Source organism: Amblyomma americanum, chromosome 11 (genome assembly GCF_052857255.1).
Source record: "Amblyomma americanum isolate KBUSLIRL-KWMA chromosome 11, ASM5285725v1, whole genome shotgun sequence".
Taxonomy (NCBI): domain Eukaryota; kingdom Metazoa; phylum Arthropoda; class Arachnida; order Ixodida; family Ixodidae; genus Amblyomma; species Amblyomma americanum.
The window spans coordinates 58222860-58234306 of NC_135507.1; positions in this window are offsets into that span (position 1 = coordinate 58222860).

An 11447-nucleotide genomic window follows, 5' to 3' on the forward strand; every position below is an offset into this window, starting at 1 on the left:
CAAAGCCACGTTAATTCAAACAATGTGTCGTCAAAAGAGAACAAATGCGGCTTCAATAAACAGAATCCCGTGTGCGGAGCAGTGGGAGAGGCTGCTTTCCAGCGAAGATCCGGCGCTCCAGGCAGGACTGGTCCGGAAAGCCTACCTGGCGGCAAGACTCAGTGGGGCCCTGGGCTAAGGGCTCCAATCCTGCCACAAGAGCCACAGACCACGTCAGAAGATAAGAAGAGTGGCTCGAAACCGAGACCCACATATATATTTCTATGAATAAAGTTACTACCCCCACCCCGAACTTCCTCGGCAAATGGAGAAATTAAGTTGTTTTTTTCACTATCCGATGGATGGAGGAGGAAGACGAGAAACTTTTATTTCGGCCAGCAGACAGTATGCAATTGACTACAGTCCGCTTCCAACGGTTCATGCAACTGCGGCGGCTGCGTTTTTATGGAAGAAAAACGCTAAAGTGCCCGTGTGCTGTGCGATGTCAGTGCACGTTAAAGGTCCCCAGGTGGTCGAAATTATTCCGGAGCCCTCCACTACGGCACCTCCTTCTTCCTTTCTTCTTTCACTCCCTCCACCCGCCGCGGTGGCTCAGTGGTTAGGGCGCTCGACTACTGATCCGGAGTTCCCGGGTTCGAAACCGACCGCGGCGGCTGCGTTTTTATGGAGGAAAAACGCTAAGGCGCCCGTGTGCTGTGCGATGTCAGTGCACGTTAAAGATCCCCAGGTGGTCGAAATTATTCCGGAGCCCTCCACTACGGCACCTATTCTTCCTTTCTCCTTTCACTCCCTCCTTTATCCCTTCCCTTACGGCGCGGTTCAGGTGTCCAAAGATATATGAGACAGATACTGCGCCATTTCCTTTCCCCAAAAACCAATTATTATTATTATTATTATTCACTCCCTCCCTGATCCCTTCCCTAACGGCGCGGTTCAGGTGTCCAACGATATATGAGACAGATACTGCGCCATTTCATTTCCCCAAAAACCAATTATTATTATTAATTCTTGACTCACGAGCCTCTCCTTGCTGCAGCGGGCTTCCAGCATTTGGCTTTCCCTTTGAGTGCGCGCTTATGTTTTTCATGGACATGCGAGGTGTCTGTGTCCCTCTTGCGGTGTACAATTCCACGACTAAATCTATATTTGTTCCAATCGGGGTTTTCCCTGTCGAACGTTTGTGCAGCATGCGGTGAAATCGAAACACTAGGTCGTTTTCTTCTCTCCTGTCGATCGTTTGCTTATCTGCAATTCCCCTGGCTCGATTAGGGCTTCCCTTTCCTAGTCCGGTTCTTCTCTTCTTTGGGGCAAGCGCCACGGGATCTGGGAGACTCATTTCTTAATTACAGTTCACAATTTTTTTCCCAAGCACAAATTTCAACCTTAACTACCTTAAATGAGTCTAAAATATTTGACTGTACAAGGCACCCTGGTCAATCCCCAAAACTGGGTATGCGCCACTACAATAGAGTACAACGAAGCCCCGATGAAATGAGCGCTTGCTCCGCCAAGGCCCGCTGATAATCTGCAGTGCCCGAATGAAGCCAAGCACTCCAGCAAGGAGAGGAAGGGTAAGGAATATAAGGAGAGGTAACGGCATTGTTACATTAGTAGCGCGTACTCCATGGGACTCTGGGTTCGCCGGCTTCTTTACTGGCTTCGCGGGAAGGCTGAAGTGCTTTTAGTCGATTCCAGCAAAAGGCGAGATCGCTAGAACCTGCACTTCCATGGTTTCTCCAGAAGCAAGTCCCGGTCAGGCACCAAGCTCGTAAAAATCGAAAACTAGCAAGCAATGGTCAGGCCTTTACGGACCGTTAGGAAGAAACCAATGCATATCCGCTGTACACCTTTTTCGCCGCCCAGGAAGCAGCGTTCGCACGTGCCGTGCAATGACCATCGCACAGCACGCGGGCCTCTGGAATTTCGCCTCCATCGAAATTCGACCGCCGCAACCGGGACCGAACCCGCGTCTTTCGGGTCAGCAGCCAAGCGCCACAACCACTTAGCCACCGTGGCAGCAACTACTAGCTATTGAAGAACGCCGGCTGTTCCTTGAAATGAAAGAAAAAATCGCCTGCTGCTGAAAATGGACCGCTTTGCACATGCAGGCGTGGTAGAAACGGCGTCCGTCCAATATTAAGACCGAAGATAAGTGCCTTTGAACTTTGTGAAAAGCAGCGAGAGTGGTACCACAATTACGTGACGGGAGGTAGAAATATTACCGAGCGGTAATCGCTTTTATTCACACCGTCATTATGTAGCAACGATGGAAATAAATGCCATTGAAATTTTTTTTGCAAATTTAGACAAAGCATCTCACACTCCTTTGCAATAGCTTTAATTGGAAGGCCAATAAAATCTTCTCATTGCATTCCCGACAATGTCTCTCTATAAAATTGAACTCGGCCAAAAATCTCCCAGCAACCTAAGTTACAAGCGCTCGGTGACTAAGAAAAAAAAATGTTACACAGTTCCTTCGGAGAGAAGCGACTTTACCCGTTACCTGTTTGCTCCATTATGATAATTCAGATTTCTTTCAAATGCTATTATGGCAATATTTTAGAATTTACAGAGTACACTATCTAATAAATGCTATTTATTTGTAGATTGCTTCCTCTGAAGGAAGCAACTCCCCTAAAGGGTCGAAAGCTCCCCTTCGCGTACCTAGATACGCACCCGGACAAACTCACTATCTTGAATTCATTGTTACATTAAATAGTTTACCTTCTTCTCTCGACTATTTCTGTTATTTGGGTCAAAGGTTATTCATGGAAGGGAATATTGCTGTCAACCATACTGACAGAAAAAAAAAATGCTTCAAAAAGCGCGGTGTTGGTTCTTTGCCTGCCCTCATTTTTTTTTTTTCAAGAAATTGAAAAAACGCTGGAGGACACTTATGCTGTGCTTATGAGTTGACGCGACAGCCTACGCCGCTCGGTTCGTCATCTGATGCTGCTGCGACTCTAGATTTGTTTTCTTTGAAGCGATAGCTTCACTACGTCATGTAAAGCCAAGGTCACCGGGCCGAGCCGGAGCTGTTAATGCGCATAGCAGGAGGCGCGCCGCACGTGACGATATTGGACTCCGCAGCCTCGCTGCGCGCGTCACGAATGCGAAGTAGCTAGAGGTACGCTGAGCATGCGCAGTTGGGCAACAGATGCGCGGCATTGCTCGGCCACTTTACAAACAGAGGGTGCGAAGCGCTCGTTCTTCAGATGAGCCATGAGTGAAGAAGCGGAAAGTTAGCGTGTATACTGCAACCTTCATCGACGGCGACTGCGGAAAGCCGCGTCGACGGATCCCGAAGCTGTGGCGTGGTATAGGGCGAGTCGACAACGAGCCCAAGAAGCCAGGAATGCCAAGCCGAGACAACGATAGGAACGGCTCGCCAAAACGACGCCGTCAAGAAGCACAGAAACGACTTCGACATGCCGCGAGCGAAGCTATGTCAACTTCGGGTCAGATATCGCGTACGCACTAGGTTTAACGGGAGCTAGACCATCAGCATTTTTTACAAGATTATTTTAAGGCGAAGGCCTTTAATGGCTCGTGCTCACGTCCGTCCGTTCGCTACGCTCTTCAACACGATAAGAAAAAAAATCCTTATGCACCGCGTGGTTCGAACCACTATCCTTCTGTTCCGCAGCCGAGCGTGCTAACGACTACGCTCCTTCCTGTCGAAGCATATGTAGTTCTCCTTGTCTAGGATGCTGGAGAGTGTTTGCAGAAAGGCGTCGAATCAGACGGATGCCTCCCAGAAGCCTTCCAGTGTCTCCAGCATTCAAGATTCACAAGCAATTAACATCTTAACCCCACATCAGTGGCACAAGCAGCAACACCGCACTAAAGGTTTCGGCCTCACCGCACTTTAGGTCAACGAGGTTTCCCTGAATTTTTTTTTTAAGACGACGATATACAGCAATAGCTAGCATCAGAAAACATTGGCTTTTCTCAGCAGTTTGACACCTTCGAACGCATTTTTAATTTTTCGATTGCTTCAGTCGATCAATTACATAATAATTTTTCTTAATTCGCATCAAGCATTGGCTTTTCATTCTTAGCATTTTGCGACCTTTGAACCCCCTTTTTCCGATTTTTTCATTCATTTATTTATTCAACTAATGACAATGATTTCATTCACTCGTCGTCACCTGTCACACTTCAATTTATCACTAGAATCACAAATTACAATACAATTTTTTACACAGCCCCTGATTACTTCCGACACGCGGTGCAGACTACGCCGACGGTTTTTCGACCAAACGAGCTGTGCACGCTATTACGTGAAATCTTAATTCAGCATCAATAGGCGATATGCGCTGGGTGCCTAGATGTCCGTTCCCCCGCGCAAGGTGCTATCATTCTTTGAAGAGCCCCACGCCGCCTTGACCAGCTGTGACCCATAGCAGCCACCATTGCACACCCCAAGCTCCTAAACAGCAACAAGCCGCTGGTCGCTGGGGACGCGTGCATTGATTCTTATGGGGCAAGATGACGATGGTAATGTGTGTCGCATTGAACGAACTTCTTTATTAGCTAAGGGATGTGTAGTTTCCCAGCACAACACAAAGGTTCGAATGCACTGGCTGTTGACGTCAAACGTCTGAATCTGCAGACACATGTTAGGCCTTGGGTGCGAAGAGCAATCTATACGTGTTATGTTAAATTACATTGAATTCGCGGGTATATGACCTAAAATTTACCTGTATACGTACTCTCGATTGCTAGGTGCATAAGCGTAAGTCCCGCGTTGCTTTTTAGAGCGAGTAGCTACTACAGAGATGGCCTCCGTAGCTTAATTGTAGCCCCGGCCCAACGCTCCCAAACAATACTCAGACTCAACATCCGAGGTCATAGTTCACAGTACGCTACTGCCAACGTGACAGCTTAAAAAAAAGCAATGTCCACAGCCCGCTGGGACATGTCCATTCCAGGTTGCATCACCGAGGAGACATGAATAGAGGGGGCACAATTATCGACCAGGCCCTGTCTCGGCGATGGTCTGGAGCAGTGGTGCCTCCATGTCGGTGTCCTTGCATTGCCTGCGGGGGTCATCGTCCAGGAATACGTCGAACACCGCCACGGGTGCCTCGCCGAAGCCTTCACCGTACGACCTCAGCATGCGACGCTTCAGCTCTTGAGGTCCCGCCAGAGCCGCCGCCTGCAACCACACAGCAGTCCATCAAAGACAGCGTGCGCTGGACAAAAACATAGAGCGAAAAAGTGTATCCGTCCATTCATGACACACATTTCGGCAACGTGTAATTGCGAGCGTAGTTAAGGTGCGAATTCCTGAATATCTGACTTTGCTGAAATGTAACCCTTGCGGTAAGCCTAAACATCGTGTAGCACTGAGCAGCCTAACACCCAGGCTACAAGGAACTTGCCTACGTGTTTTTCTCAAAAGGCCACTTTCATGTTCGTTGTTAACCCTCAAACGAACTTACAATTTAATGCGCTTGTAACAAATTCTTGGTAGTGAAAAACCGAAAAGCTTCGCGGGTGTTTTTTGTCACGATTAGTAGGGACTCAGGAACGTTTTTTTTTAGTTGGGTGGGGGGCAAGACTTAGAGCTTATTTTATTATTTATTTAATGATCATTTGCATAATACTTTTATATTTTCATTATTTAAGCTGCCGCGGTGGCTTAGTGGTTATCGCGCTCGGCTGCTGACACGAAATAATGGTAATTTAGGAACGTTTTTCATCACCGGGAAAATTCAGACCTGACTTCGGTTCGCCTTCTTTAACTCGAAGGGCGAACATATTTAGGCAAAGGAAGAACCATAAAATATACATACCGTTCGGCCAAGGCGCCACTAACGCCCCCATTGAGCCCAAGAAGGGGACAGGACAAGAACTTGCAAGCAAGCCCTGCCAACGCCAGCTGTACACCCCAAATATAACACTGTATGGCGTAACGCACGGTAGTCCGTCACACAAGGGTAATCAAAGCCGCCAGGAAAAAAGGAAAGAACCAAGACCGGACGATAAACAGGACAGCTGTAAGAAAGGCTCAAGCCTGGCTACAGTTATTCATGCACGTCTAACAAGTATATAAAAAAAAATGAAAACGAGCCGCCGCGGTGGCTGAGTGGTTATGGCGCTCGGCTGCCGGCCCGAAAGACGCGGGTTCGATCCCGGCCGCGGTGGTCGAATTTCGATGGAGGCGGAATTCTAGAGGCCCGTGTACTGTGCGATGTCAGTGCACGTTAAAGAACCCCAGGTGGTCAAAATTTCCGGAGCCCTTCACTACGGCGTCTCTCATAGCCTGAGTTGCTTTGGGACGTTAAACCCCTATAAACCAAACCAAACCAAAATGAAAACGAGCGAATTACATGCCGCAGCTGGCCTGCGGACATGGGCTATGACGTGATGGAATCTTTAATAGCAGCCAGGGCTGAAGGCATTCACTCTGAGCACCACCCACCTCCTCAAGAATGCCGTCTATTCGGCTGAAAGTGCTCCGGCCCCTCACGACCCGACACTCTCCATCGGCGTCTTGATCCTCGGTCAACAGCTCACACACGTCCTTGTAGCTTGTCTTCCCCCACATAATTTCTCTCCCGTTGAATACTGAGGAGATGCGCAAAATTGGCGCTAGGTATCTAACTTCCGTCTCGTGCGCCAGATGGTAGATGTCTGCGCCCACCTGGAAAGTGAACAATTCTCAGCAAGTGTAATCTCGCGAGCATGGAACAGCGGCACCTTAAGTGTTCTTTTTTCGACTGATCAGCGATCTCAATGCTAGAGATTATAGATTTCACATGCATTGCAACCTTCGCTGCTTATCACCCTCTGAATGATACTAATATAGCAATATATATTACTTATATAAAGCATTCTAGTAACCACCTGTAGTGCCAGTCTAGCCTTCGCTTTAGGATTGTACTGGACAGCTAATATATCTGCTGTATTTCGAGGCCTATTTGAGCCTACTAACTGATATGGCTATTATGACAGCCAGCTACAAATCTTTAATTGCAATGAAGCGCCTAAATCTAAAAGTTAAAAAGTTAATTATTGAAAATTAGTGCTGCGTTTTTATGGAGCCAAAACGCTAAGGCGCCCGGGTGCTGTGCGATGTCAGTGCACGTTAAAGATCCCCAGGTGGTCGAAATTATTCCGGAGCCCTCCACTACGGCGCCTCTTTCTTCCACTCTACTTTCACTTCCTCCTTTATCCCTTCCCTTACGGCACGGTTCATGTGTCCAATGAGATATGAGACAGATACTGCATCATTTCCTTTCCCCAAAACCAATTATTATTATTATTATTATTATTATTGAAATTTAGTGAACCAGCTTGGTTAAGGCGCTCGTCTACTGAGCTGGAGTACCCGGGTTCGAAGCCGACCGAGGCCGCCGCGTTTCGATGGAGGCGAAACGCAAAAGGCGGCCGTGTGCTGCGATGTCGGTGCACGTTAAAGATCCCCAGGTGGTCGAAATTATTCCAGAGCCCTGCACTACGGCACCTATTCCTTCCCTTCTCTCAGTCCTTCCTTTATTTCTTCCCTTGCGGCGCGGTTCGGGTGTCCACCAAGATATGTGAGACAGTTACAGCGTCATTTCCTTCAATTCTAAAATTTTCAAATTTTAAGCCTGGAACTCAGCAAAAAGGAAGGACGCTTGCTAAACGTATGAGGCTCGTCGATGGAAAAATGAAATTAGTTGTTGGGGAAAGGAAATGGCTCTGTATCTGTCACACATCGGCCGACATCTGAACCTCACCACAAGAAAAGGAATAAAGGAGGGAATGAGTAAGGGGAAGTAAGGTGCCGTAGTGGAGGGCTCCGGAATTATTTCGACCACCTGAGCATCTTTAACGTGCACTGACATCGCATAGCACACGGGCGCCGTTGCGTTTCGCGACCATTGAAACGCGGCCGCCGCGGACGGGTTCGAATCCGGGTACTCCGGATCAGTAGCCGACCACACTAATCACTGAGCTACCGCGGCGGGTGAGCTTTGGTTGAAAAATTGGTTTTTCGGGGAAGGAAACGGCGCAGTATCTGTCTTACATATAGGCGGACACCTGAACCGCACCGCAAGAGAAGGGATAAAAGCGGGCTGAGAGAAGGGAAGAAATAGGTGCCGTAGCGGACTCCGGAATAATTTCGACCACATGGGGATATTTAACGTGCACTGACATCGCACAGCCCACCGGCGCCTTTGCGTTTCGCCTCCATCGAATAGCAGCCGCTGCGGTCGGGTTCGAACTCGGGAACTCCAGATCAACAGCCGAGCGCCCTAACCAATGAGCCAGCGCGGAGGGTCCATGGCAGTAGCCAAGTTAAGCCTATTTTCAATGATATGATTGAAATGACGAAAGAGAGCCCCTATACCCCAGCCCCATAAGTCCAGGAAGCCAACCCAGCCCCGCAGGCCAACCCATCCTTCATGGTTTTTCAACACCTTTCCGGTGTTCGTGAGAACCCTAAGACCAAAGGCTGCTCACGAACACCCTTAAAGTGTTGAACACAGTCGAAGGATGCTAGCCCTGGGACAAGACCGCTGCGCCTTTAAGACCTTATGGTGTTAGGATGTTCATGAACACCATAAATAAGTTTATAAATCTAAGGGTGTTAGCCCTAGAACACTCTTGTACACATTTTTTACACTTTTAGCAAGTGTAGGAAAGCTACATGTAGTTTCCTGCACAGAAGCTTCAATGGAAAATTCTAACTTTCAAAAAGGTGATAAATAGAGCTAATCTGAAAAACTGAAAATTGATCATTTGTTTTTTTTTTGCGAAACGATAAGGCGGCCATGTGCTGTGCAATGTCAATGCGCGTTAAAGATCTCCAGGAGGTCGAAATTATGCCGGAGCCCTCCACTACTAAACCTCTTTCTTCCTTCTCTTTTCCTCCTTTACCCCTTCCCTGACTGCGCTGTTCGGGTGTCCACCGAGATGTGAGGCGAATACTGCATCATTTCCTTTCCCCAAAAACCAATTCTTTCTCAATTTTTCGCCCGCCGCGGTAGCTTAGTGTTAAGGGCGCTCGGATAATGATACGGAGCTCCCGGGTTCGTACCACACCGCGGCGGCTGCGTTTTTAAGGAGGCAAAACGCCAAGGCGCCCGTGTGCTGAGCGATGTCAGTGCACGTTAAAGATCCCCAGGTGGTCGAAATTATTCCGGAGCCCTCGACTACGGCACCTCTTCCTTCCTTTCTTCTTTCACTCCTTCCTTTATCCCTTCTGTTATGGCGTGGTTCAGGTGTCCAACAATATATGAGACAGATACTGCGCCATTTCCTTTGCCCCAAACCCAATTATTATTATTGTTCTCAATTTGTCTTTGAGGGAAGGAAATGACGAAGTAATATTCCCACATCTCGGTGGACACCAGCACCGCACTGTAAGAGAAGGCAGGAAGGTGGGAGTGAAAGAGTAATGATGGGTTGCTGTAGTGGAGGGCTCCTGAATAATTTCCACCACATATGTATCGTTAACCTGCACTGACGTCGCACAGCACACGGGCGCCTTTGCGTTTCGCCTCCACCCCTTCCGACTAAAACCCGCCGCGGTGGCTCAGTAGTTAGGGCGCTGGGCTAGTGATGCGGAGTTCCCGGGTTCGAACACGACCGCGGCGGCCATGTTTTTACGGAGGCAAAACGCTAAGGCGCCCGTGTGGTGTGCGATATCAGTGCACGTTAATAATCCCAAGGTGATCGAAATTATTCCGGAGCCCTCCACCACGGAATTAATATTATTATTACTTCACTCCCTACCCCGCCGCGGTGGCTCAGTGGTTAGGGCGCTCGACTACTGATCCGAAGTTCCCGGGTTCGAACCCGACCGCGGCGGCTACGTTTTTATGGAGGAAAAACGGTAAGGCGCCCGTGTGCTGTGCGATGTCAGTGCACGTTAAACATCCCCAGGTGGTCAAAATTATTCCGGAGCACTTCACTACGGCATCTCTCTCTTCTTTTCTTCTATCACTCCTTCCTTTATCTCTTCCCTTACGGTGCGGTTCAGGTGTCCAACGATATATGGGACAGATACTGCGCCATTCCTTTCCACCCCCCCAAAAAAACCAATTATCCTTCACTCCCTCATTTAGCCTTTCCCTTACGGCGCGGTTCAGGTGTCCGCCGATATGAGACAGATATTGCGCCATTTACTTTCCCCAAAAACAAATTATTATTATTATTAATAGTTCCGACTAAGATGAACAAGGAAAACTATAATGGTCGATGCCTGTCGCGGCGAATGCCCTGTGCCACCACTATGGCTCAAAGAAACACTTTACGTGCACATTGCAGGCTCCTACCACTTCAGGGGGAATGGTACACGGCTGCAGTCACACACGAAAGAAAACAGGTAGACGGCCTCACGTTCAGAGCGCCCAGCTCAACGCATGCGGGGGAGGTAGCGATCGCCCTCGCAGCCTTCCATGAAATGAAAATTAAAATGGCTGTTGGGGAAAGGAAATGGCGCAGTATGTCTCACATATCGGCTGACACTGAATCGCGCAGCAAGAGAAGGGATAAAGGAGGGAAAGAAAGAAGGAAGAAAGTGATGCCGTAGTGGAAGGCTCCGGAATAATTTCGACTACCTGGACCTTTAACGTGCACTTACATCGCACAACACACGGGCGCCTTAGCGTTCGCCTCCATCGAAGCGCAACCGCCACGGTCGGGTTCGAACCCGAGAACTCCGGATCAGTAGCCGAGCACGCTAACCACTGGGCCACTGCCGACTCTAAATTCATCCTGACAGTCTCCCACGGAGCCTGTCGTAACTTTGAGCTCGGTTGGAACGCTCCCCTTGCTCACCAGATCCTTCGCCACAGTACTCGCGACTGCGATCATCGCTCAATCATTTGGGCCCCCGGCCACCAATGCATGCCAGAAAACGAAGTCGCCCATGAGGCAGTCCGGGGACTCACCGGGCACCAGGCGTTCCTTGGGAGGACCTTAACCCAGATCACAGCCCCCTCCTTTCAATATTACTGAGGCACTATCGTGCCGAACACCGGCGCTAACCCGGCTCCTATGAAGGGAAATCCTTCTCTCTCCCTCATCGCTCCTTCCCCTAGCCGAGAGGACTGGGAGGCGGCCCTGCTGGGCTGCCGGGAACTTCCGCCCCAACAGGCCCTGGTTAGGCGGACTAGTCAGGACCAACGGGATCCCGGAATGCGGACTATTTAAGTGGCGAGACCCACTAGAGGCCTCTCCCCGAGCACGTCTCTGTAAATATAGTAATAAAAATTTGCAGTGGTTTACCTGGCTAACCCTGGAATTCAGCGAAAAGCAAGCCCGTTTGATAATCATCTGAGGCTCGCCCATGGCAGCCCCCCTGCATGCTCGCGACAGCCGTTCTATATATATATATATATATATATATAATATATATATATATATTTATATATATATATATATATTTATATATATATATATATATATATATATATTAACTACACGACCACGTGGCTATGACTTGG